At 44.9% G+C, this 21220-nt stretch overlaps 9 non-coding genes and 4 pseudogenes across 9 annotated transcripts; all 13 read right to left on the reverse strand.

Moving 5' to 3' along the window:
- Positions 1-640: 640 nt before the first annotated feature.
- LOC141220084 (U2 spliceosomal RNA) lies at positions 641-831 on the reverse strand. The gene has a single exon (XR_012288456.1). It is a non-coding gene; the product is annotated as a U2 spliceosomal RNA (small nuclear RNA).
- A 1118-nt stretch (positions 832-1949) lies between these two features.
- Positions 1950-2140, reverse strand: LOC141220085 (U2 spliceosomal RNA). Its single transcript, XR_012288457.1, has one exon. It is a non-coding gene; the product is annotated as a U2 spliceosomal RNA (small nuclear RNA).
- Positions 2141-3258: 1118 nt separating this feature from the next.
- LOC141219635 (U2 spliceosomal RNA) lies at positions 3259-3436 on the reverse strand (annotated as a pseudogene).
- A 789-nt stretch (positions 3437-4225) lies between these two features.
- On the reverse strand, positions 4226-4317 carry LOC141219761 (U2 spliceosomal RNA; annotated as a pseudogene).
- Positions 4318-5435: 1118 nt separating this feature from the next.
- Positions 5436-5626, reverse strand: LOC141220086 (U2 spliceosomal RNA). Its single transcript, XR_012288458.1, has one exon. It is a non-coding gene; the product is annotated as a U2 spliceosomal RNA (small nuclear RNA).
- Positions 5627-6744: 1118 nt separating this feature from the next.
- LOC141219637 (U2 spliceosomal RNA) lies at positions 6745-6922 on the reverse strand (annotated as a pseudogene).
- A 789-nt stretch (positions 6923-7711) lies between these two features.
- Positions 7712-7803, reverse strand: LOC141219762 (U2 spliceosomal RNA; annotated as a pseudogene).
- A 1118-nt stretch (positions 7804-8921) lies between these two features.
- LOC141219686 (U2 spliceosomal RNA) lies at positions 8922-9111 on the reverse strand. The gene has a single exon (XR_012288125.1). It is a non-coding gene; the product is annotated as a U2 spliceosomal RNA (small nuclear RNA).
- Positions 9112-15223: 6112 nt separating this feature from the next.
- LOC141220087 (U2 spliceosomal RNA) lies at positions 15224-15414 on the reverse strand. The gene has a single exon (XR_012288459.1). It is a non-coding gene; the product is annotated as a U2 spliceosomal RNA (small nuclear RNA).
- Positions 15415-16532: 1118 nt separating this feature from the next.
- LOC141220089 (U2 spliceosomal RNA) lies at positions 16533-16723 on the reverse strand. The gene has a single exon (XR_012288461.1). It is a non-coding gene; the product is annotated as a U2 spliceosomal RNA (small nuclear RNA).
- Positions 16724-17841: 1118 nt separating this feature from the next.
- LOC141220090 (U2 spliceosomal RNA) lies at positions 17842-18032 on the reverse strand. Its single transcript, XR_012288462.1, has one exon. It is a non-coding gene; the product is annotated as a U2 spliceosomal RNA (small nuclear RNA).
- A 1118-nt stretch (positions 18033-19150) lies between these two features.
- LOC141220091 (U2 spliceosomal RNA) lies at positions 19151-19341 on the reverse strand. Its single transcript, XR_012288463.1, has one exon. It is a non-coding gene; the product is annotated as a U2 spliceosomal RNA (small nuclear RNA).
- Positions 19342-20459: 1118 nt separating this feature from the next.
- Positions 20460-20650, reverse strand: LOC141220092 (U2 spliceosomal RNA). Its single transcript, XR_012288464.1, has one exon. It is a non-coding gene; the product is annotated as a U2 spliceosomal RNA (small nuclear RNA).
- Between the last annotated feature and the right edge of the window lie 570 nt (positions 20651-21220).

The raw sequence follows: 21220 nt of genomic DNA on the forward strand, positions 1-21220 counted from the left end.
AATGTCGCTGAGAAGCTCACAGAGACCGCCATAAGCAACAGTTTAACAGAATGCCACAGACTAATCAACCAAACTTTTTGGGTTGGGTTCTCTTTTATAGTCTGCAGGCATTAAATGAAAGAAGTCAGTGTTCCAGCAGAGGGAGACAACGTTTCAGAAAAGGCATTGTAGCAAACCAAAAAAGAAATTTTAAGCGCAGCAGAGTAACCAGCGCACATACCTGTTAGCTCAGGTGAGTTTAAAAGGCTGCTGTTGATAACAAGGGCATTTGCTAAATAGATGGTGTGTGTGCAACAATATACTGAAAGGTCAATTATATTGTGCAGCTTATCTCACCACCTGTAGTTATTTAGGTGAAAGCTCCAAAATGCTTGCCTAATATGTCTGTTTATCCAAAAGGAAGTAAAAAGGGAGAGCTAGAAAGATAGCATTTCATTACATTACATGGCAATGCAATGCACAGTTGCTGAAGTTGAACCAAAATGAGCTTGTAATCTGGCTTCTGCAACTTTGAACATGAAAAATCCAATGAGGAGAAGAAAAGCAAAGCCAAAGAGTCCATCCCAAAATCCGACAAACAAGCAAAATGAACAAAAAACATTGAATTCAATTCTTTCTGATTTTAGAAACTGCATTAAAGAAGGGGTGCACCGGTCCTGGAGATACTGCAATACCAGGTCAATGCGTGGAGTGGACAGAGCAAGCTCTTTTTCCATCTCCCTGTTCTAAAAATCCATTTAATATATGGTCCCCAGATAGGGGACGTATCAGATATTAAACTGATAAGAACAGATACTACACTTGATCTTAGCCAAAAGGCCGAGAAGCGATAACCAGAATTGGTTTCAAACTACGGAGCCACCCAAGGATCCTGAAAAGTCCATTTGTGGAGATGAGCTCCTGGACTCCCGTTAAGAAGACATGTTGTCAACCTCTAGATCCCTTACATGCCTGCACTTTTCGGCTTGCTGCTGCTGCAATCCACGCGTTTTAGATCTGCATAACTCCACCTCTTTAAACACAGCACCTTCACCCCCTGCTGTTCCCACTCGCCTCAACACCGTTGGAAGGGAGGAGAACCAATTAAGGCGGGGGGTGGGGTGGAACGAGCAGCTGTCTACCCTTAGCAGGAGGGCTGCTGATTACATACCTCTCCTGCTGCTGCTGCTGCTGCTGGCTGTCCAGCAGCAGACTGAAGGTGGCTGCTGCTGTGCACAGGTATATAAAGGCTCAGAGCCTATTATGACACGCGCAGCCAGCGTTCCATTGCCACATTCCATCTACTGCAGGCAGGATACCTGGCTGGCTGAATGTCGCTGAGAAGATCACAGAGACCGCCATAAGCAACAGTTTAACAGAATGCCACAGACTAATCAACCAAACTTTTTGGGTTGGGTTCTCTTTTATAGTCTGCAGGCATTAAATGAAAGAAGTCAGTGTTCCAGCAGAGGGAGACAACGTTTCAGAAAAGGCATTGTAGCAAACCAAAAAAGAAATTTTAAGCGCAGCAGAGTAACCAGCGCACATACCTGTTAGCTCAGGTGAGTTTAAAAGGCTGCTGTTGATAACAAGGGCATTTGCTAAATAGATGGTGTGTGTGCAACAATATACTGAAAGGTCAATTATATTGTGCAGCTTATCTCACCACCTGTAGTTATTTAGGTGAAAGCTCCAAAATGCTTGCCTAATATGTCTGTTTATCCAAAAGGAAGTAAAAAGGGAGAGCTAGAAAGATAGCATTTCATTACATTACATGGCAATGCAATGCACAGTTGCTGAAGTTGAACCAAAATGAGCTTGTAATCTGGCTTCTGCAACTTTGAACATGAAAAATCCAATGAGGAGAAGAAAAGCAAAGCCAAAGAGTCCATCCCAAAATCCGACAAACAAGCAAAATGAACAAAAAACATTGAATTCAATTCTTTCTGATTTTAGAAACTGCATTAAAGAAGGGGTGCACCGGTCCTGGAGATACTGCAATACCAGGTCAATGCGTGGAGTGGACAGAGCAAGCTCTTTTTCCATCTCCCTGTTCTAAAAATCCATTTAATATATGGTCCCCAGATAGGGGACGTATCAGATATTAAACTGATAAGAACAGATACTACACTTGATCTTAGCCAAAAGGCCGAGAAGCGATAACCAGAATTGGTTTCAAACTACGGAGCCACCCAAGGATCCTGAAAAGTCCATTTGTGGAGATGAGCTCCTGGACTCCCGTTAAGAAGACATGTTATCAACCTCTAGATCCCTTACATGCCTGCACTTTTCGGCTTGCTGCTGCTGCAATCCACGCGTTTTAGATCTGCATAACTCCACCTCTTTAAACACAGCACCTTCACCCCCTGCTGTTCCCACCCGCCTCAACACCGTTGGAAGGGAGGAGAACCAATTAAGGCGGGGGGTGGGGTGGAACGAGCAGCTGTCTACCCTTAGCAGGAGGGCTGCTGATTACATACCTCTCCTGCTGCTGCTGCTGCTGCTGGCTGTCCAGCAGCAGACTGAAGGTGGCTGCTGCTGTGCACAGGTATATAAAGGCTCAGAGCCTATTATGACACGCGCAGCCAGCGTTCCATTGCCACATTCCATCTACTGCAGGCAGGATACCTGGCTGGCTGAATGTCGCTGAGAAGCTCACAGAGACCGCCATAAGCAACAGTTTAACAGAATGCCACAGACTAATCAACCAAACTTTTTGGGTTGGGTTCTCTTTTATAGTCTGCAGGCATTAAATGAAAGAAGTCAGTGTTCCAGCAGAGGGAGACAACGTTTCAGAAAAGGCATTGTAGCAAACCAAAAAAGAAATTTTAAGCGCAGCAGAGTAACCAGCGCACATACCTGTTAGCTCAGGTGAGTTTAAAAGGCTGCTGTTGATAACAAGGGCATTTGCTAAATAGATGGTGTGTGTGCAACAATATACTGAAAGGTCAATTATATTGTGCAGCTTATCTCACCACCTGTAGTTATTTAGGTGAAAGCTCCAAAATGCTTGCCTAATATGTCTGTTTATCCAAAAGGAAGTAAAAAGGGAGAGCTAGAAAGATAGCATTTCATTACATTACATGGCAATGCAATGCACAGTTGCTGAAGTTGAACCAAAATGAGCTTGTAATCTGGCTTCTGCAACTTTGAACATGAAAAATCCAATGAGGAGAAGAAAAGCAAAGCCAAAGAGTCCATCCCAAAATCCGACAAACAAGCAAAATGAACAAAAAACATTGAATTCAATTCTTTCTGATTTTAGAAACTGCATTAAAGAAGGGGTGCACCGGTCCTGGAGATACTGCAATACCAGGTCAATGCGTGGAGTGGACAGAGCAAGCTCTTTTTCCATCTCCCTGTTCTAAAAATCCATTTAATATATGGTCCCCAGATAGGGGACGTATCAGATATTAAACTGATAAGAACAGATTTTTTATCGAAAGCCCGAATTCGTGTACAAAACCCGAGTGCGCTTAAAAAAGTGACAAGTGCCACAAAAAAAGTGCACTAGGATGCTGGTCTTCTTGAAACCCTCTCCAAAAGGAGAAGGGTCCCCCAAACCATTCCCCGTCCCTCCGAGCCAAAAGGCCACAGCGAGGAACAGGGACAAAAAGCCACCTCCAGCCGAAGCCAGAGGCGACCCAATCTTACCCCCAGCACCTGCCCGAGTTCTCACCCGAGCAAGGCACTGGGAGCCAAAGACTGTGCTCCCCTCCCGGAAGAGGGGAGCCAACAACGCTCTCCTCCCGAAAGAGGAGAGCCAGGGGGGTTCAGGGGGGAGCGGAACCTGATGGCCACACACTCCCCCCCTAGACCTGCCAAGAGAGGAACCCGTAAGGGAACCGCATCCCGACAAAATCCTAGTAGGACGTGACACACGTGAATAAGTGGACACACAGTGACAAAGAAATTAAATAAATAGTGAAGGTTTCACAGTATAATACTGCCCGGACCTTCGACCGGGAATTGAAAAATTCCCCATCCTAAGGCCAGAAGGCCCGGAATAAGGGTGTGTGCGAAGAAAGAAAATTTGAAGTGCTTGTGCAAATGTGCCATAAACTCAAGTGGGGTTCCCAATCCCAGTGAGTTAAGGCACCCCAGGGTCACCACTCCTGGGGCACTTCACACTTCGGGCTTTCGATCTTCCCCGGCCCAATGGCGTCGATCCTGGGGGGCCATGCTTTCCACCAGATGACTATATTAGCCACCTGGCGTACTAACAAGCGCCTAAACCCCAGTGTGCATAATGTATCAATCTACTAGGGCGGCCAACATCCAAAACCGCCTTTTCGAAAGATACTACACTTGATCTTAGCCAAAAGGCCGAGAAGCGATAACCAGAATTGGTTTCAAACTACGGAGCCACTCAAGGATCCTGAAAAGTCCATTTGTGGAGATGAGCTCCTGGACTCCCGTTAAGAAGACATGTTGTCAACCTCTAGATCCCTTACATGCCTGCACTTTTCGGCTTGCTGCTGCTGCAATCCACGCGTTTTAGATCTGCATAACTCCACCTCTTTAAACACAGCACCTTCACCCCCTGCTGTTCCCACCCGCCTCAACACCGTTGGAAGGGAGGAGAACCAATTAAGGCGGGGGGTGGGGTGGAACGAGCAGCTGTCTACCCTTAGCAGGAGGGCTGCTGATTACATACCTCTCCTGCTGCTGCTGCTGCTGCTGGCTGTCCAGCAGCAGACTGAAGGTGGCTGCTGCTGTGCACAGGTATATAAAGGCTCAGAGCCTATTATGACACGCGCAGCCAGCGTTCCATTGCCACATTCCATCTACTGCAGGCAGGATACCTGGCTGGCTGAATGTCGCTGAGAAGCTCACAGAGACCGCCATAAGCAACAGTTTAACAGAATGCCACAGACTAATCAACCAAACTTTTTGGGTTGGGTTCTCTTTTATAGTCTGCAGGCATTAAATGAAAGAAGTCAGTGTTCCAGCAGAGGGAGACAACGTTTCAGAAAAGGCATTGTAGCAAACCAAAAAAGAAATTTTAAGCGCAGCAGAGTAACCAGCGCACATACCTGTTAGCTCAGGTGAGTTTAAAAGGCTGCTGTTGATAACAAGGGCATTTGCTAAATAGATGGTGTGTGTGCAACAATATACTGAAAGGTCAATTATATTGTGCAGCTTATCTCACCACCTGTAGTTATTTAGGTGAAAGCTCCAAAATGCTTGCCTAATATGTCTGTTTATCCAAAAGGAAGTAAAAAGGGAGAGCTAGAAAGATAGCATTTCATTACATTACATGGCAATGCAATGCACAGTTGCTGAAGTTGAACCAAAATGAGCTTGTAATCTGGCTTCTGCAACTTTGAACATGAAAAATCCAATGAGGAGAAGAAAAGCAAAGCCAAAGAGTCCATCCCAAAATCCGACAAACAAGCAAAATGAACAAAAAACATTGAATTCAATTCTTTCTGATTTTAGAAACTGCATTAAAGAAGGGGTGCACCGGTCCTGGAGATACTGCAATACCAGGTCAATGCGTGGAGTGGACAGAGCAAGCTCTTTTTCCATCTCCCTGTTCTAAAAATCCATTTAATATATGGTCCCCAGATAGGGGACGTATCAGATATTAAACTGATAAGAACAGATACTACACTTGATCTTAGCCAAAAGGCCGAGAAGCGATAACCAGAATTGGTTTCAAACTACGGAGCCACCCAAGGATCCTGAAAAGTCCATTTGTGGAGATGAGCTCCTGGACTCCCGTTAAGAAGACATGTTGTCAACCTCTAGATCCCTTACATGCCTGCACTTTTCGGCTTGCTGCTGCTGCAATCCACGCGTTTTAGATCTGCATAACTCCACCTCTTTAAACACAGCACCTTCACCCCCTGCTGTTCCCACTCGCCTCAACACCGTTGGAAGGGAGGAGAACCAATTAAGGCGGGGGGTGGGGTGGAACGAGCAGCTGTCTACCCTTAGCAGGAGGGCTGCTGATTACATACCTCTCCTGCTGCTGCTGCTGCTGCTGGCTGTCCAGCAGCAGACTGAAGGTGGCTGCTGCTGTGCACAGGTATATAAAGGCTCAGAGCCTATTATGACACGCGCAGCCAGCGTTCCATTGCCACATTCCATCTACTGCAGGCAGGATACCTGGCTGGCTGAATGTCGCTGAGAAGCTCACAGAGACCGCCATAAGCAACAGTTTAACAGAATGCCACAGACTAATCAACCAAACTTTTTGGGTTGGGTTCTCTTTTATAGTCTGCAGGCATTAAATGAAAGAAGTCAGTGTTCCAGCAGAGGGAGACAACGTTTCAGAAAAGGCATTGTAGCAAACCAAAAAAGAAATTTTAAGCGCAGCAGAGTAACCAGCGCACATACCTGTTAGCTCAGGTGAGTTTAAAAGGCTGCTGTTGATAACAAGGGCATTTGCTAAATAGATGGTGTGTGTGCAACAATATACTGAAAGGTCAATTATATTGTGCAGCTTATCTCACCACCTGTAGTTATTTAGGTGAAAGCTCCAAAATGCTTGCCTAATATGTCTGTTTATCCAAAAGGAAGTAAAAAGGGAGAGCTAGAAAGATAGCATTTCATTACATTACATGGCAATGCAATGCACAGTTGCTGAAGTTGAACCAAAATGAGCTTGTAATCTGGCTTCTGCAACTTTGAACATGAAAAATCCAATGAGGAGAAGAAAAGCAAAGCCAAAGAGTCCATCCCAAAATCCGACAAACAAGCAAAATGAACAAAAAACATTGAATTCAATTCTTTCTGATTTTAGAAACTGCATTAAAGAAGGGGTGCACCGGTCCTGGAGATACTGCAATACCAGGTCAATGCGTGGAGTGGACAGAGCAAGCTCTTTTTCCATCTCCCTGTTCTAAAAATCCATTTAATATATGGTCCCCAGATAGGGGACGTATCAGATATTAAACTGATAAGAACAGATTTTTTATCGAAAGCCCGAATTCGTGTACAAAACCCGAGTGCGCTTAAAAAAGTGACAAGTGCCACAAAAAAAGTGCACTAGGATGCTGGTCTTCTTGAAACCCTCTCCAAAAGGAGAAGGGTCCCCCAAACCATTCCCCGTCCCTCCGAGCCAAAAGGCCACAGCGAGGAACAGGGACAAAAAGCCACCTCCAGCCGAAGCCAGAGGCGACCCAATCTTACCCCCAGCACCTGCCCGAGTTCTCACCCGAGCAAGGCACTGGGAGCCAAAGACTGTGCTCCCCTCCCGGAAGAGGGGAGCCAACAACGCTCTCCTCCCGAAAGAGGAGAGCCAGGGGGGTTCAGGGGGGAGCGGAACCTGATGGCCACACACTCCCCCCCTAGACCTGCCAAGAGAGGAACCCGTAAGGGAACCGCATCCCGACAAAATCCTAGTAGGACGTGACACACGTGAATAAGTGGACACACAGTGACAAAGAAATTAAATAAATAGTGAAGGTTTCACAGTATAATACTGCCCGGACCTTCGACCGGGAATTGAAAAATTCCCCATCCTAAGGCCAGAAGGCCCGGAATAAGGGTGTGTGCGAAGAAAGAAAATTTGAAGTGCTTGTGCAAATGTGCCATAAACTCAAGTGGGGTTCCCAATCCCAGTGAGTTAAGGCACCCCAGGGTCACCACTCCTGGGGCACTTCACACTTCGGGCTTTCGATCTTCCCCGGCCCAATGGCGTCGATCCTGGGGGGCCATGCTTTCCACCAGATGACTATATTAGCCACCTGGCGTACTAACAAGCGCCTAAACCCCAGTGTGCATAATGTATCAATCTACTAGGGCGGCCAACATCCAAAACCGCCTTTTCGAAAGATACTACACTTGATCTTAGCCAAAAGGCCGAGAAGCGATAACCAGAATTGGTTTCAAACTACGGAGCCACTCAAGGATCCTGAAAAGTCCATTTGTGGAGATGAGCTCCTGGACTCCCGTTAAGAAGACATGTTGTCAACCTCTAGATCCCTTACATGCCTGCACTTTTCGGCTTGCTGCTGCTGCAATCCACGCGTTTTAGATCTGCATAACTCCACCTCTTTAAACACAGCACCTTCACCCCCTGCTGTTCCCACCCGCCTCAACACCGTTGGAAGGGAGGAGAACCAATTAAGGCGGGGGGTGGGGTGGAACGAGCAGCTGTCTACCCTTAGCAGGAGGGCTGCTGATTACATACCTCTCCTGCTGCTGCTGCTGCTGCTGGCTGTCCAGCAGCAGACTGAAGGTGGCTGCTGCTGTGCACAGGTATATAAAGGCTCAGAGCCTATTATGACACGCGCAGCCAGCGTTCCATTGCCACATTCCATCTACTGCAGGCAGGATACCTGGCTGGCTGAATGTCGCTGAGAAGCTCACAGAGACCGCCATAAGCAACAGTTTAACAGAATGCCACAGACTAATCAACCAAACTTTTTGGGTTGGGTTCTCTTTTATAGTCTGCAGGCATTAAATGAAAGAAGTCAGTGTTCCAGCAGAGGGAGACAACGTTTCAGAAAAGGCATTGTAGCAAACCAAAAAAGAAATTTTAAGCGCAGCAGAGTAACCAGCGCACATACCTGTTAGCTCAGGTGAGTTTAAAAGGCTGCTGTTGATAACAAGGGCATTTGCTAAATAGATGGTGTGTGTGCAACAATATACTGAAAGGTCAATTATATTGTGCAGCTTATCTCACCACCTGTAGTTATTTAGGTGAAAGCTCCAAAATGCTTGCCTAATATGTCTGTTTATCCAAAAGGAAGTAAAAAGGGAGAGCTAGAAAGATAGCATTTCATTACATTACATGGCAATGCAATGCACAGTTGCTGAAGTTGAACCAAAATGAGCTTGTAATCTGGCTTCTGCAACTTTGAACATGAAAAATCCAATGAGGAGAAGAAAAGCAAAGCCTAAGAGTCCATCCCAAAATCCGACAAACAAGCAAAATGAACAAAAAACATTGAATTCAATTCTTTCTGATTTTAGAAACTGCATTAAAGAAGGGGTGCACCGGTCCTGGAGATACTGCAATACCAGGTCAATGCGTGGAGTGGACAGAGCAAGCTCTTTTTCCATCTCCCTGTTCTAAAAATCCATTTAATATATGGTCCCCAGATAGGGGACGTATCAGATATTAAACTGATAAGAACAGATTTTTTTTTTTTTTTTTTTTTTTTTTTTTTAAACCATTCAGGTTAGTTTTATAGCAAATCAGTAGGATATACCAAAACTGTTGCAAAAAAAACTTCTCATCATCATGGCCATATTTATTAAGCATAAAGTAACCTAATATTACAGAAAGAAGAACATCTTATTAATATAAACCAAAAGATCACTGAAATTTTACAATATGCCTCCACTTTTTAAATTTCCATATTCCCTCGGCATCTGTTCCACCACCGCTACTACTATACATCTTGTAAATCAAAAATAGCCTAGAAAGAATAATCCTAATACATTCATTTACTGTAATTGATTTCCTTTTAAATACACAAAGATTCCTCACATCCCACAAACTTTCTAACACACAAGCCATAATTAACCACAAAACTCTCTCCTTTACACGTCCACTTGCACCAATACCAAACATAACCACACGCCAATCCACAAAAGTCACTCCTGCCAAACTCCTACACAACCCCCCTACACATTTCCACACGTCTTGCGCAAAATCACAATTCCACATCAGATGCATAACCGTCTCACAACCATTACATCCATCTCTTGGACAAACATCCGACCTAATCAAACCTCTCTTCTTTTGAACGTCTCTCACTGGAAGAATATTGTGAAACGCCATCCACACTACATCCTTCTGTTTGTTGGACATCCCATACATACCCAACTTTCTCCAAGCATCCGCAACCTCATTCCCTCTCAAACCAACAATATTAGACTCGACCTCATTTGCACACAATTTCCTATACACCCTCTTAGTCATTCTAAACTCATCCACCGGCACACTCAGCAAATCATACTTCTTGACAAACTTCTCAATCACCTCATACCACACCGGACACTTAAAAGACACAGGCACTCTCGCATCCCTCTTTCTCCAACCTAACCCATACAACATCCATCCTGCAGAATAACTTGCCATACATGCACCCTTATTACCTTTACCCAACAATACCACAATCGTCTTAATATAATGGAGCCCTAAAAAAACCTCAACATTAGGAAATCCCAAACCACCATGCTGGCAGGCCTTATAAAGGCTTTCCCTCTTCAGCTTCTCCATCTTGCTGCACCAGAAAAAGGAAAAAATCATTTTCTCAACTCTCTTCACTTTCCTAAAAGGGGATGGAAAAATTATGGCCACAAAAAGCAGAATGGGTAAGATCACTGCTTTGATAACTAGAACTTTGCCCCGCAAAGAAAGATCTCTCATTCTCCAAAAATTCAATTTTCGCTCAACACGCATACCACACTCGTCCCAACTCTCATTTCCTTTCAGATCATCATTGAAAAATACCCCTAAAACCTTAATTGCACTCTCCTCATACTTAACACCTTCCATACGAATACTGTCATCTCCAAAGCATTTGAAACTACACTTAGTCCAGTTAACTCTAAAACCTGATGCACCACAGAAAAAATCCAAAAGCAACCTCACCCTACTCATTGAAGCCATACTTTCACTCACCATCACAACATCATCCATGTAACCTAACACCTTCACATGCTTACCACCACTCCCAGGCACTAACAATCCTCTCATCATTTTCTCACGTCTCACTAAACACAGCAAAGGCTCAATCACACATACAAACAAGACAGGGGACATAGGGCACCCCTGTCTTACACCAGACCTAATCATCACTTTGTCAGACAACCATCCATTCACTAAAAACTCACTTGACACATAATCATATAAAGACTTAACTCCATTCAGAAAAACCCTAGGGAAACCCATCCTCTCCAATACTTTAAACAGAAACACATGCGAAACTCTATCAAAAGCCTTTTCGAAATCAATTGCTAACACCATACACTTCTGCTTTCTAGTCTTACAATCCCCAAGCATATCCCTTAACAATAACAAATTATCACTTATACTCCGACCAGGCACGGCACACACTTGGTCATCCTCCACAACCCTACCAATCACCTCACGCATACGATTTGCTAACAATTTACTGTAGACCTTATAATCAGCGTTAAGCAATGATATGGGTCTCCAGTTCTCCAAACGCTTTTTCTCACCCTTCTTAAACACAAGAACCACTATACCCTCTTTCATACTGTCACACAAAACACCATTCATCCACATATACCTACAAACCTCAGTCAAGTCCTTACCCAAAAACTCCCAAGCTTTCACATACAGCTCCACAGGCAACCCATCCTTCCCAGGCGTCTTATTCTTTTTAGCACTCATAACAACATTCCTCACCTCATCCAAAATAACATCCTCACACAAAGCATCACATTCATCCGAACCAAGTCTCTTCTCCATACCACTCAATACATGCGACACAAGTCCAGGATCAATCCATTTCTCATCGTACAACTTACTATAGAAGCCATTCACCTCATTCAACACATTCTTCCCAACCACACTAGATCCATCTTCACCTACCACTTCACTCAAATCCAACTTCCTTCCATTCATTTTTTTAAAAAAGTACCTGGTGCACTTTTCATTCTTTTCCAAATGCTCTAACTTGGTACGGTAAATAATCTCTTTACCTTTTTCATCCAGAAGACATTTTAACTCATTCTTAGCAACCTCAAGCTGATCAGACATATCCATTCCTTTCCTAACACACCCACGCAACCAATCAATCCGTCTACTTAAGTCATTAAATCTATTACGATATCTGGCAGCTTTTTTGTAGCCCCATTTTTTAAAGAAAGTTTTTAACTGTAATTTCACCCAATCCCACCATTCAAGCACACTACCAAAATCACGCTTACGCCACCTCCAACTTGCATACCTTTTCTCCAACTCACTCATCACCTCCTCATCCTCCAACAACCTCGTATTCAATTTCCAAACCCCACCCCCAAACACCATGTCCCCATTCGCACTAAAAACTCCACGCAAACACTCATGATCAGAAAAAGGTACCTTATGTTGAACATAACTTGAACAAACCATATTTTTGGAAAATAACATCCTATCTATCCTCGATGAAATATTACCACGGTCAGCATAATATGTAGGCGGTGGTGGAATGCCATACTCAAGTATTGCAGCGTCTAAGAAAGAAAAATCAGAAATAAGTTGAGATAACTTTTTTCCCGTAATGTCCACATTACCTTCTGTGACACAATTACAGTCACCAACAAAAACTGTAGGAATTTTTCCAGGGAGAAAAAAACTCAATTTCTCAAGAAGAGCAAGCCGCTCCTCTTTTTTAGTAGGACAATATAAATTAATCATTCTAACCTTCCACCCCCTATAACTCAAAAAAACAATAATGCAGCGACCCACCTCCACAACCGTGTAACTATCAATAGTAATATTCTTATTACCAACTAAAATCCTCACACCATCATTTTTGTTAAAGCTGGACCCCGACCAAACATACTGGCCATAAGGCCAGTCCTTATCCCCTGGAGATTCAGTAATCCCACACTCTTGTAGACAATAGACATCTGCACTCAAACCCTTTAGATAATCCAGAACTGTTGTTCTTCGGGTAACAGATCTAATTTGCCTAACATTAAGGGACACAATGTCCCATCCAGAATGATGCGGCATAACTAAAGGGGATCACACATAACCTGAAAAAAAAAGAAAGAAAACATCAACTCAACCTTCATCAAGCAAAGCAAAGCTATTACCATCTGGCTGAATGCCAAATGTAACAATGTCAGGAGAAAATACATCTGACGGGTAAGCACGAGAGTCCACCGGGCTATCACACACGGCAGCAATGGATGAACACTCAGTCCTTGGCTTCTTCTTGACCACATCAGGATCCTCCTCATCAGAGAAACGGACAGCAGACAAGTCCCCTTGGCCACCGCCCCCGATCTCCTCTGAAGCAGTATTGCACCAAGATATGACAGGAGAATTGGACAAGTCCATTTCCCCCTCACCACGGACACCAAACTGGGGAGGGAAAGGTGACATCACCTCTGGAATCACCATGTCAAAGCCTCCTGACGCAGGAGGCTGAAGCTGGGCATCTTCAAATATGTCGTCCATCTGAGTGCCATCCTCTTCCTCTTGGGGAGCAGTTGCCTCCCCGACATCCGGAAGGGGACCTTGTGGAACCCTAGTAGAAGTCGAAGGAACAGCAGGCCCCTCCACGACCACTTGAGCAAAAGACTTAGGAGTGGTTCTAGCTTGACACTGCCTAAGAACATGCCCCTCCTCACCACAAGCATCACACATTACCTGGTTCTTGCAGTCTTTCGCCATATGACCAGACGTGTTACACCTCCTGCAGGTTGGCGGATACCTGCAGGACTCCTGGAAATGACCATACTTGTTACATCTTCTGCAGAAAAAAGGAGCATCAGGAAAGTACAAGAAACCAGTGTGTCTCCCAATAGAGAAACTCATAGGACGATAATGTATGCCCCCTGGCCCCTCGGGGTCTGTAGCAAAACGAACAAAGTACTTATATTTGCCAGTCCACAAGCCTTCTTCATTCGAGATCTTGTGGGAAAAATGCACATAAGTACAATGCCTCCTCAAGAATACAGTAATGTCCTCCTGGGGGATAAAGGGATTGTGCATAAACACAACAACAGGAACATCCCCCTTTGAATAGAGGACAGTAAAAGTGAGTCCATCTAGGAGGGAGTTCTCAGTATGGCCTTTCAAGGTTCTATAAAGATTTTGGCAAGCAGCCATAGTAGAAAGAACCAGCACATACCTTCCATGACTTCTAAATTCCTGCAGGCAAAGAATGTCCGACTTCTTAATCTTCAATGCTTCATAGAAGATGGCATTCACCAGGTAGGACATGGAAAAATGTCCCTTCTTCTCCTCGGAAATCTCAATGCGAAATCCATTCTTGACCCGGGGGTCCCCGGTCCCAGCAAATTTCAGCTTGACTCCCATAGTCAGCCACGGAAATCGCCTTCCCGTTTCCTCCTCACTCTCCCCCTATAGCAGCATCCAGCTTAAGCCACCGGAGTGGCGATGCTGGAAGGCCGAGGGCTAGCACTCAAGGAACCTGATGTCCAGACACTTGATCTGAGCCAAAAGGCCGAGAAGCGATAACCAGAATTGGTTTCAAACTACGGAGCCACCCAAGGATCCTGAAAAGTCCATTTGTGGAGATGAGCTCCTGGACTCCCGTTAAGAAGACATGTTGTCAACCTCTAGATCCCTTACATGCCTGCACTTTTCGGCTTGCTGCTGCTGCAATCCACGCGTTTTAGATCTGCATAACTCCACCTCTTTAAACACAGCACCTTCACCCCCTGCTGTTCCCACCCGCCTCAACACCGTTGGAAGGGAGGAGAACCAATTAAGGCGGGGGGTGGGGTGGAACGAGCAGCTGTCTACCCTTAGCAGGAGGGCTGCTGATTACATACCTCTCCTGCTGCTGCTGCTGCTGCTGGCTGTCCAGCAGCAGACTGAAGGTGGCTGCTGCTGTGCACAGGTATATAAAGGCTCAGAGCCTATTATGACACGCGCAGCCAGCGTTCCATTGCCACATTCCATCTACTGCAGGCAGGATACCTGGCTGGCTGAATGTCGCTGAGAAGCTCACAGAGACCGCCATAAGCAACAGTTTAACAGAATGCCACAGACTAATCAACCAAACTTTTTGGGTTGGGTTCTCTTTTATAGTCTGCAGGCATTAAATGAAAGAAGTCAGTGTTCCAGCAGAGGGAGACAACGTTTCAGAAAAGGCATTGTAGCAAACCAAAAAAGAAATTTTAAGCGCAGCAGAGTAACCAGCGCACATACCTGTTAGCTCAGGTGAGTTTACAAGGCTGCTGTTGATAACAAGGGCATTTGCTAAATAGATGGTGTGTGTGCAACAATATACTGAAAGGTCAATTATATTGTGCAGCTTATCTCACCACCTGTAGTTATTTAGGTGAAAGCTCCAAAATGCTTGCCTAATATGTCTGTTTATCCAAAAGGAAGTAAAAAGGGAGAGCTAGAAAGATAGCATTTCATTACATTACATGGCAATGCAATGCACAGTTGCTGAAGTTGAACCAAAATGAGCTTGTAATCTGGCTTCTGCAACTTTGAACATGAAAAATCCAATGAGGAGAAGAAAAGCAAAGCCAAAGAGTCCATCCCAAAATCCGACAAACAAGCAAAATGAACAAAAAACATTGAATTCAATTCTTTCTGATTTTAGAAACTGCATTAAAGAAGGGGTGCACCGGTCCTGGAGATACTGCAATACCAGGTCAATGCGTGGAGTGGACAGAGCAAGCTCTTTTTCCATCTCCCTGTTCTAAAAATCCATTTAATATATGGTCCCCAGATAGGGGACGTATCAGATATTAAACTGATAAGAACAGATACTACACTTGATCTTAGCCAAAAGGCCGAGAAGCGATAACCAGAATTGGTTTCAAACTACGGAGCCACCCAAGGATCCTGAAAAGTCCATTTGTGGAGATGAGCTCCTGGACTCCCGTTAAGAAGACATGTTGTCAACCTCTAGATCCCTTACATGCCTGCACTTTTCGGCTTGCTGCTGCTGCAATCCACGCGTTTTAGATCTGCATAACTCCACCTCTTTAAACACAGCACCTTCACCCCCTGCTGTTCCCACCCGCCTCAACACCGTTGGAAGGGAGGAGAACCAATTAAGGCGGGGAGTGGGGTGGAACGAGCAGCTGTCTACCCTTAGCAGGAGGGCTGCTGATTACATACCTCTCCTGCTGCTGCTGCTGCTGCTGGCTGTCCAGCAGCAGACTGAAGGTGGCTGCTGCTGTGCACAGGTATATAAAGGCTCAGAGCCTATTATGACACGCGCAGCCAGCGTTCCATTGCCACATTCCATCTACTGCAGGCAGGATACCTGGCTGGCTGAATGTCGCTGAGAAGCTCACAGAGACCGCCATAAGCAACAGTTTAACAGAATGCCACAGACTAATCAACCAAACTTTTTGGGTTGGGTTCTCTTTTATAGTCTGCAGGCATTAAATGAAAGAAGTCAGTGTTCCAGCAGAGGGAGACAACGTTTCAGAAAAGGCATTGTAGCAAACCAAAAAAGAAATTTTAAGCGCAGCAGAGTAACCAGCGCACATACCTGTTAGCTCAGGTGAGTTTAAAAGGCTGCTGTTGATAACAAGGGCATTTGCTAAATAGATGGTGTGTGTGCAACAATATACTGAAAGGTCAATTATATTGTGCAGCTTATCTCACCACCTGTAGTTATTTAGGTGAAAGCTCCAAAATGCTTGCCTAATATGTCTGTTTATCCAAAAGGAAGTAAAAAGGGAGAGCTAGAAAGATAGCATTTCATTACATTACATGGCAATGCAATGCACAGTTGCTGAAGTTGAACCAAAATGAGCTTGTAATCTGGCTTCTGCAACTTTGAACATGAAAAATCCAATGAGGAGAAGAAAAGCAAAGCCAAAGAGTCCATCCCAAAATCCGACAAACAAGCAAAATGAACAAAAAACATTGAATTCAATTCTTTCTGATTTTAGAAACTGCATTAAAGAAGGGGTGCACCGGTCCTGGAGATACTGCAATACCAGGTCAATGCGTGGAGTGGACAGAGCAAGCTCTTTTTCCATCTCCCTGTTCTAAAAATCCATTTAATATATGGTCCCCAGATAGGGGACGTATCAGATATTAAACTGATAAGAACAGATACTACACTTGATCTTAGCCAAAAGGCCGAGAAGCGATAACCAGAATTGGTTTCAAACTACGGAGCCACCCAAGGATCTTGAAAAGTCCATTTGTGGAGATGAGCTCCTGGACTCCCGTTAAGAAGACATGTTGTCAACCTCTAGATCCCTTACATGCCTGCACTTTTCGGCTTGCTGCTGCTGCAATCCACGCGTTTTAGATCTGCATAACTCCACCTCTTTAAACACAGCACCTTCACCCCCTGCTGTTCCCACCCGCCTCAACACCGTTGGAAGGGAGGAGAACCAATTAAGGCGGGGGGTGGGGTGGAACGAGCAGCTGTCTACCCTTAGCAGGAGGGCTGCTGATTACATACCTCTCCTGCTGCTGCTGCTGCTGCTGGCTGTCCAGCAGCAGACTGAAGGTGGCTGCTGCTGTGCACAGGTATATAAAGGCTCAGAGCCTATTATGACACGCGCAGCCAGCGTTCCATTGCCACATTCCATCTACTGCAGGCAGGATACCTGGCTGGCTGAATGTCGCTGAGAAGCTCACAGAGACCGCCATAAGCAACAGTTTAACAGAATGCCACAGACTAATCAACCAAACTTTTTGGGTTGGGTTCTCTTTTATAGTCTGCAGGCATTAAATGAAAGAAGTCAGTGTTCCAGCAGAGGGAGACAACGTTTCAGAAAAGGCATTGTAGCAAACCAAAAAATAAATTTTAAGAGCAGCAGAGTAACCAGCGCACATACCTGTTAGCTCAGGTGAGTTTAAAAGGCTGCTGTTGATAACAAGGGCATTTGCTAAATAGATGGTGTGTGTGCAACAATATACTGAAAGGTCAATTATATTGTGCAGCTTATCTCACCACCTGTAGTTATTTAGGTGAAAGCTCCAAAATGCTTGCCTAATATGTCTGTTTATCCAAAAGGAAGTAAAAAGGGAGAGCTAGAAAGATAGCATTTCATTACATTACATGGCAATGCAATGCACAGTTGCTGAAGTTGAACCAAAATGAGCTTGTAATCTGGCTTCTGCAACTTTGAACATGAAAAATCCAATGAGGAGAAGAAAAGCAAAGCCAAAGAGTCCATCCCAAAATCCGACAAACAAGCAAAATGAACAAAAAACATTGAATTCAATTCTTTCTGATTTTAGAAACTGCATTAAAGAAGGGGTGCACCGGTCCTGGAGATACTGCAATACCAGGTCAATGCGTGGAGTGGACAGAGCAAGCTCTTTTTCCATCTCCCTGTTCTAAAAATCCATTTAATATATGGTCCCCAGATAGGGGACGTATCAGATATTAAACTGATAAGAACAGATACTACACTTGATCTTAGCCAAAAGGCCGAGAAGCGATAACCAGAATTGGTTTCAAACTACGGAGCCACCCAAGGATCCTGAAAAGTCCATTTGTGGAGATGAGCTCCTGGACTCCCGTTAAGAAGACATGTTGTCAACCTCTAGATCCCTTACATGCCTGCACTTTTCGGCTTGCTGCTGCTGCAATCCACGCGTTTTAGATCTGCATAACTCCACCTCTTTAAACACAGCACCTTCACCCCCTGCTGTTCCCACCCGCCTCAACACCGTTGGAAGGGAGGAGAACCAATTAAGGCGGGGGGTGGGGTGGAACGAGCAGCTGTCTACCCTTAGCAGGAGGGCTGCTGATTACATACCTCTCCTGCTGCTGCTGCTGCTGCTGGCTGTCCAGCAGCAGACTGAAGGTGGCTGCTGCTGTGCACAGGTATATAAAGGCTCAGAGCCTATTATGACACGCGCAGCCAGCGTTCCATTGCCACATTCCATCTACTGCAGGCAGGATACCTGGCTGGCTGAATGTCGCTGAGAAGCTCACAGAGACCGCCATAAGCAACAGTTTAACAGAATGCCACAGACTAATCAACCAAACTTTTTGGGTTGGGTTCTCTTTTATAGTCTGCAGGCATTAAATGAAAGAAGTCAGTGTTCCAGCAGAGGGAGACAACGTTTCAGAAAAGGCATTGTAGCAAACCAAAAAAGAAATTTTAAGCGCAGCAGAGTAACCAGCGCACATACCTGTTAGCTCAGGTGAGTTTAAAAGGCTGCTGTTGATAACAAGGGCATTTGCTAAATAGATGGTGTGTGTGCAACAATATACTGAAAGGTCAATTATATTGTGCAGCTTATCTCACCACCTGTAGTTATTTAGGTGAAAGCTCCAAAATGCTTGCCTAATATGTCTGTTTATCCAAAAGGAAGTAAAAAGGGAGAGCTAGAAAGATAGCATTTCATTACATTACATGGCAATGCAATGCACAGTTGCTGAAGTTGAACCAAAATGAGCTTGTAATCTGGCTTCTGCAACTTTGAACATGAAAAATCCAATGAGGAGAAGAAAAGCAAAGCCAAAGAGTCCATCCCAAAATCCGACAAACAAGCAAAATGAACAAAAAACATTGAATTCAATTCTTTCTGATTTTAGAAACTGCATTAAAGAAGGGGTGCACCGGTCCTGGAGATACTGCAATACCAGGTCAATGCGTGGAGTGGACAGAGCAAGCTCTTTTTCCATCTCCCTGTTCTAAAAATCCATTTAATATATGGTCCCCAGATAGGGGACGTATCAGATATTAAACTGATAAGAACAGATACTACACTTGATCTTAGCCAAAAGGCCGAGAAGCGATAACCAGAATTGGTTTCAAACTACGGAGCCACCCAAGGATCCTGAAAAGTCCATTTGTGGAGATGAGCTCCTGGACTCCCGTTAAGAAGACATGTTGTCAACCTCTAGATCCCTTACATGCCTGCACTTTTCGGCTTGCTGCTGCTGCAATCCACGCGTTTTAGATCTGCATAACTCCACCTCTTTAAACACAGCACCTTCACCCCCTGCTGTTCCCACCCGCCTCAACACCGTTGGAAGGGAGGAGAACCAATTAAGGCGGGGGGTGGGGTGGAACGAGCAGCTGTCTACCCTTAGCAGGAGGGCTGCTGATTACATACCTCTCCTGCTGCTGCTGCTGCTGCTGGCTGTCCAGCAGCAGACTGAAGGTGGCTGCTGCTGTGCACAGGTATATAAAGGCTCAGAGCCTATTATGACACGCGCAGCCAGCGTTCCATTGCCACATTCCATCTACTGCAGGCAGGATACCTGGCTGGCTGAATGTCGCTGAGAAGCTCACAGAGACCGCCATAAGCAACAGTTTAACAGAATGCCACAGACTAATCAACCAAACTTTTTGGATTGGGTTCTCTTTTATAGTCTGCAGGCATTAAATGAAAGAAGTCAGTGTTCCAGCAGAGGGAGACAACGTTTCAGAAAAGGCATTGTAGCAAACCAAAAAATAAATTTTAAGCGCAGCAGAGTAACCAGCGCACATACCTGTTAGCTCAGGTGAGTTTAAAAGGCTGCTGTTGATAACAAGGGCATTTGCTAAATAGATGGTGTGTGTGCAACAATATACTGAAAGGTCAATTATATTGTGCAGCTTATCTCACCACCTGTAGTTATTTAGGTGAAAGCTCCAAAATGCTTGCCTAATATGTCTGTTTATCCAAAAGGAAGTAAAAAGGGAGAGCTAGAAAGATAGCATTTCATTACATTACATGGCAATGCAATGCACAGTTGCTGAAGTTGAACCAAAATGAGCTTGTAATCTGGCTTCTGCAACTTTGAACATGAAAAATCCAATGAGGAGAAGAAAAGCAAAGCCAAAGAGTCCATCCCAAAATCCGACAAACAAGCAAAATGAACAAAAAACATTGAATTCAATTCTTTCTGATTTTAGAAACTGCATTAAAGAAGGGGTGCACCGGTCCTGGAGATACTGCAATACCAGGTCAATGCGTGGAGTGGACAGAGCAAGCTCTTTTTCCATCTCCCTGTTCTAAAAATCCATTTAATATATGGTCCCCAGATAGGGGACGTATCAGATATTAAACTGATAAGAACAGATACTACACTTGATCTTAGCCAAAAGGCCGAGAAGCGATAACCAGAATTGGTTTCAAACTACGGAGCCACCCAAGGATCCTGAAAAGTCCATTTGTGGAGATGAGCTCCTGGACTCCCGTTAAGAAGACATGTTGTCAACCTCTAGATCCCTTACATGCCTGCACTTTTCGGCTTGCTGCTGCTGCAATCCACGCGTTTTAGATCTGCATAACTCCACCTCTTTAAACACAGCACCTTCACCCCCTGCTGTTCCCACCCGCCTCAACACCGTTGGAAGGGAGGAGAACCAATTAAGGCGGGGGGTGGGGTGGAACGAGCAGCTGTCTACCCTTAGCAGGAGGGCTGCTGATTACATACCTCTCCTGCTGCTGCTGCTGCTGCTGGCTGTCCAGCAGCAGACTGAAGGTGGCTGCTGCTGTGCACAGGTATATAAAGGCTCAGAGCCTATTATGACACGCGCAGCCAGCGTTCCATTGCCACATTCCATCTACTGCAGGCAGGATACCTGGCTGGCTGAATGTCGCTGAGAAGCTCACAGAGACCGCCATAAGCAACAGTTTAACAGAATGCCACAGACTAATCAACCAAACTTTTTGGATTGGGTTCTC

The sequence above is a fragment of the Phyllobates terribilis genome, unplaced genomic scaffold (genome assembly GCF_046119375.1).
Source record: "Phyllobates terribilis strain yellow unplaced genomic scaffold, ASM4611937v1 Scaffold_277__1_contigs__length_2500907, whole genome shotgun sequence".
Lineage (NCBI taxonomy): Eukaryota > Metazoa > Chordata > Amphibia > Anura > Dendrobatidae > Phyllobates > Phyllobates terribilis.